This window comes from Ochotona curzoniae, unplaced genomic scaffold, assembly GCF_017591425.1.
Source record: "Ochotona curzoniae isolate NIBS_2020 unplaced genomic scaffold, NIBS_Ocur_1.0 contig_1302, whole genome shotgun sequence".
NCBI lineage: Eukaryota > Metazoa > Chordata > Mammalia > Lagomorpha > Ochotonidae > Ochotona > Ochotona curzoniae.
This window is the reverse complement of record NW_024465035.1, coordinates 16960677-16966676: the sequence shown is the minus strand read 5'-3', so window position 1 is coordinate 16966676 and position 6000 is coordinate 16960677.

The following is a 6000-nucleotide window of genomic DNA, read 5'->3' as shown; positions in this document are numbered from 1 at the left end:
TTTTCTTTCCTTTTAATCATGATTTGTGCTCATCTGAATTCTTTCATTGAAGAGTAAGGAAATATCTGGTAAGAATTCATTCGCTATTTAGCATACCTGCTTGAACAGTAGAGAAAATAGATCGTGGGAGAACTAAGCTGAGAAACTCCAGGTTGTTTTTAGTACTTAAAGACGACGAAAGGCGAATTCTCAAGAGATCTTATGTTTTATTTTGTCCCATTTGAATACAAATCTTTTCAACTTTGCGCAATATCCAATACTGGATATAATGTAATATTCTCATATCGATTTATTGGCATAGTATGAAATCCAGCTACTGAGCTCTGCCTATAGATAGAAGGATGAGTCATGCTGCTAAAGCTTCAACTGCCCCAGGCATCTGCACTGAAAGAAAAGATAAATAATTGGGGGAAAATGAAGGAAAAACAGGCAAAGGGCTCTCTCAGCCATAAACAGTAGAGTTCGTGGTGTACATTCAGGGCATAGAATGATGGTGTAGGTGTTTGCTGTTGTTTTAATCATTCCTTTGTGCCTGTATTAGAATGTTGAAGTTCTGGTGTTTTACATGCTGTCCGCGAAGCACTGTAACCCAAGAAATAAATACAGCAGACAGAAATGGAACACTTAGAAATATCTTCTGTCCAGCCAAAATTCAAAAACTAAACATGTTCACTTCTCACCGGTGTTTTATGCCTCACTTCCTTCCGAAGAGCACTTTCCCCCAGGGAGAGTGAAACACAGTTGGACTTTGTACCTCCCGTGACCTTCCGCGAATGTCTTGGCCTCATTGAATTTCAGTTGTTCCACGTGTATGCCAGGACAGGGCACAGCCAACTATTACCGGCTAGGAGGAAATAGATGTGATGGCTTGCCTGAGATGATCCACACTTTACGGGTACTAAGTGAGGTGTGACAACCATGGCGATAGTTTAGTACCTTTTTAAAAAATCTGCTAGTTGTTTCCTCAAAAAGATGTATTTTATTTATTTGAATGGCAGAATTACAGAGAAATAGAGATAAATATATAGATGAGAGAGAGATGGAAAGAAATGGATCTTGTTTCGGCTGGTTCACTCCTCAAGTGGCTGTAGCAGCCTGGTCTGTAACAGGGACCTTAGAACATTCATCATGCAGCTTCAATAGTGTATCCTTCTATTTCCAGAAGTTTGTAATTCTTTAAAGCACAGCGCCCCCATAGCTGAGAGGAGAAAGAGGTCCCCTGGAACAGCATGCCTTAAGAGTGGGTTGGGATTCTGCAGTGTTGGAAGTCAGGGTTGGTCCTAAGAGCTCTGATCTGCATGCAGGTCAGATACCCAAGGAGGCCTGGCCTTGAGTCACAGCCAGGAATGGTGCTGGACATGGCACATGTCATTTTTCTATAGATGCTGTCTGAGTGGTGGCCTCTTGGAAATTAGTGAATATGGAAATGACCCCTGAAATAAACAAAGATCAGACTTTGTGTTTTAGAAAGAATTGCATTGTGCAGCGAAGGTCTAAAGCAGTATTTGGATTCTTACTTGAACTCCGCAAGTTCAACATCCAAACCATTTCTGATCTCCGGAAAGTTCAAGGCTATAGTGGACACGAGGCCCGGTTAGAAGCTGCCTCTGCCCAGCTCTGTCCTCATGGTGCAGGGCCCTGGCATGCCCAACAGTGAATCAGCAGTCCACTTTGTCCCGCAAATTGAACAGAAATTTGTTGGTTGTTTGGCTCTGGAGCAGGTGGTGGAGGGGTGGGGGGTTGTGGCGGTTGTGCTTCCTCTTTAGGGTGGGGGTAGAGGGGCTCAGCTGTTTCCTTGGTCACACGCCCCTAGTAAGAGCCTACAGGAGGCAGGCAGGGGGCCAAGAATACAGCTGAGACTTGAGTGGCAGCCAACTCCCAGCAGCTGCTACTGTGTTTTCTGAGCTGGAACTGTCTGCAGGCTGCTCTGTGGCCTCATCTGGCATTTGGGGAGGGGCCTCCCAGGACTGCTCCTTGCACACCCTGAGTGACTTCACACACCTGCTGTTTCGTGTGTGCAGATTCTTCTAAGTGATACTTCCCCCACATTCAAATGAATTGAAAAAGTTTAGCACATTCAATAATACACAAAAAAATTCACTCTTACACGAGCAGATGAATTTGTGGATCATAAAGGAATGCCACAGGTATCGTCTTATCTCAGAATGTATGAATGTACTAATTATGTCTTGGCTTATATTTATGTCTGCTTGTGGGTGCTGAAGCTGTTCAGAAATAAAACTGAATTAACAGCAAAAAGCAGTATGTTTTAGTTTATCTACGGCCTTTTGCTGGATAGATACACAGTTTGGGACCATATGATTGCCACTGACCTGTTTTTTTTTTTCGTGTCTATGAATGTTATAACAGACCTCTCAAGTTAGATCAGAAAATGTAAAAGAACTTGGTTTTTGAAATAAGTGGCACAGTGTGAATGATCATGCACAGTAAAAATATCTATAGAATTAAAATGTGTGCTTAGGTGAGCCCACACCAGCATTTAACTCTATCTATATTTCAACACAGTGGGAATGGATATGACATTTAAAATGGTTTACTATAGTTGTTTTATGTGTTGTTAGCATATGTATTAGGAGGTGAGAGACTGTTCCAAACCTTCAGGATTTAGTTATTTCCATGTTCTCCGGGAAAATATTCCATAAATTCCCGGAACCATCCTCTTATCCAAAGGTACTTTTTCCTGCAAGAAGTTGCTTCACGAACCCTACTCAGTGATTCAAAGAATTAACACAACTTCCACTACTCTATTCTTGTCATCTTTGTAATACCTATTTCTACCAAGACATTTCCTAAGTGGATGTAGAATTTTTTTTTATGAAGATATTCAATTATTCCCTGTCAATAATGGCAAAATGCTAGGACGGCTGTGCTGCCCTGGCTCCTGAAATAGCCAGATCTCCGCTTGTGGTGTGATGACTCAGCTGTTCCGTGCCCAACTCCAGAGCTGCTCGGCTGCAGCCCTGCTGCTCAGCTCCAGTGGCAGAGGCCGCTCAGCCTCCGACACCTGCTCCATCAGTAGCGGGATAACGTTCAAGTGACTGGTGCTATGGACAGCTGCAGATTTGTCTTGCTATGAATCCAAACCAGCTAAGAGAAAGGGACTCTTACTTCTTAGTGCCGTTACGGGCTCTTCCCCAATAATGACAGTGGTCATTTTCCCACAAGATTTTTGATACTTCTAATTATTCTTGATTTTTTTTGAGTGGTTTTCAGTTTTATAATTTTTTTTCCACACAAAAAACCATATTTTAGGATAAGTTAATTTTTTTTTTTTTTACTTTGGTCTTTAGGTTTTTTGATATCGTTAAAATAATTTTGAAAAGTTTTTGTGTCGGGTGTTCGTCTTTCATTGACGTTGGGTGGAAGCATGCCAGTTCATAGCCTGACTTCCTGTTCCTGCACAGTGGGTTAGATGTCCTTAGATGTCTTACCAGTAGCTTCGTGAGCAATTCTTGGCTGTGCCTTTGCTTTCCTATTCTCTGACGGAATGGGTAAGAATAAAGCCCCAACAAACAAGCCTCACAGTGTGATCAACAACACGCATGAGCATTCAGAGGTAGTCATTGTCTCGTCTCAATCTTTATGTTCACTTTTGCTCATGATGAAATCCAAGCTGCTTCATCTGAGAAGGTGTGCCAGTCCTGGATAAGGCTGTGCCCTCAGCTATGCCCTGGGGTGCTGTGCGGGTCAGTCACCCTGGCATCGCGCTGGCTCACCTGCGTTACAGACATGAGGTGACTGTGATGCTCATGGACAAAATGGAAATCCTAGAAGCAATCTCCTGGAATTTTCACTCTGCTTCCACCTGTTTTCTTCAATATCACATTTACTGTCCCTATGACTCAGCTTTTCCATTCAAAAAGAAGACAATTTCGAGGTTGTATCATTTATCTTAATCCAAATTACATCAGACACATAGCAATTATCTAGTAGATGTATCAGAATTATTTTAAACGGACCCTATTTATATTATCATCTAATTAAATTTTGTCTAAAGATTTATGCATTTAAAAGGTAGAATGATACAGAGAAAGAGAGGGACATAGAGAGATCTTTTATCTTCTGGCTCACTGCCGGAATGACAACAGCCAAGCCTGAGCCAACCCAAGCCCAGGATCCAGCAACTCTGTCTTGATTTTCCACCTGGGTGGCAGAGGCCCAAGCACATGAGCGATCGCCAGTGGCTTTCTCAGGCACCTTAGCATGGAGCTAGGTTGGAAGCTGAGCGGCTGGGATCTCAGCCAGTGTTTTAATGTGGAGCGCTCACATTGCTTAACTAACTGCTGCAGTCTGCTGGATTTGCAACTTCATTCTTCAGTAAAATCTCAACTTGCATCATAGTAAAACTAATTTTATCTATCAACGTGATTAAATGCAGCGCTAATGACAAGGAAGAACTAATTATTCATTTGTAAATGAGACCATGGTGGTTTTTCATTATGATTAGGTACCATAATCTCATGACTGGCTCAATTTATCTATAAATTGATTAAATAAGTAATTGTTCAAGTCATTATAGAATGCGTGGGATTTCACTAGGTGATTGAGTACTCTTCTTCCTTTTTCCCAGAAGAAACAAAGAAAAGTTAGGACTTTTTTTTTTAACCCCATTGTATAATCCTCCGCTATTTAGGTTTCGAACTTTTTATTAAGGAAATCATATCTCATAAAATAGACTTTACTTCTGAGAGCATCTTATTATGTCTTATGGATTCAATGATTGACTATTCCTTTCTTCTCCTTTCAGTGTAGGTCATTTAAAATGTTGTTGACTTCCCAAATAAGCTCACAGCTCAAGAACTGAGAACTCCGTGTTTCAAACAATTAATAGAGACTTAACTCCACAATAGATCAAATCCTGAATCTGATTCTTTGTTAGGCAGTTTCACGCTGGCCTTCTGCACATCTATAACCCAGGTGCACACTCTTGCAAACTTTTAATACCTTTATAAACTTTTTATATGTTCTTATGTTCCTGTTGTTTGATGCGATACCGTATTTCCAGCTATCTTATCAGGAATATATAAGTATACATAACTATAAATAAATAAATAAATGTTATATAGTAGGATAAGCAGCAAGATAGAGATGGAAAGAGATTCTTCCACCCACTGGTTCATTTTCCAGGTGCCCTCACCTGGGAGGGCTGGGTCAGGCCTAAGGCAGGGGCTGGGAACTTTGTAGGAGTCTCTCCCATGGATGACAGCCACTGAAGTACCAGAAATGACACCTGCTGTTTGCTTAAGTACCATAGCAGGAAGCAGGCTTAGAAATGAAACAGTCAAGACAAACATGAAGAGCTCCAACGTGGGCATTCCCAGCAGTAGTGCCACTACTTTACCAGGTTTGCTTTCTAAGTTCAAAGTTGCACGTTTAGCCACATCATGGCATGAGGGCATGGATGGGCGACATCCATGTTTCCCTGCCAGATACCAGTTGGCAGTTATTCTGTCAGCATTGCGTTGTTGTTATTCTTTGGAAGTCTTTGAAAAGCAAATGTACTTGCAACCATTTTGCCTGTGCATGCCACACAGGTGTCTGTCTTGTGACTTCCAGGTGCTTAACGATCACAGAGTCCACTGACAAAAGCCCCCGATGGTCACCGGCATCAACAGACATCCCCAGATGTGTGCTGAACAAAACCGCATACTTTTTTTTTTCAGTAGTTATGGGATCACGTCTCTCGACACCTAAATCTGGACTGATCCTGCACCTTGCAATGTTACTGGCACTTTCTCCTAGTTCCTTCGTGTAGAATGAGAATCTGCCTTTCCTGCTTTGTTTACTCTAACGTGTGACACTAGGACACAGATCAGCTATCGTTTTTATAAGATCCTTAAAACATAGTAAATATCTTTAAATTGGAATTAGAAATTAAAAGCAAAAAAGCACATATTTTCTTCAACTCTGGCTTTTTAACAATGAAGGGTCCAGATGGCAGTTTCGTGTAGGGTACAAACAACGGAGAAAGTCTTCAGT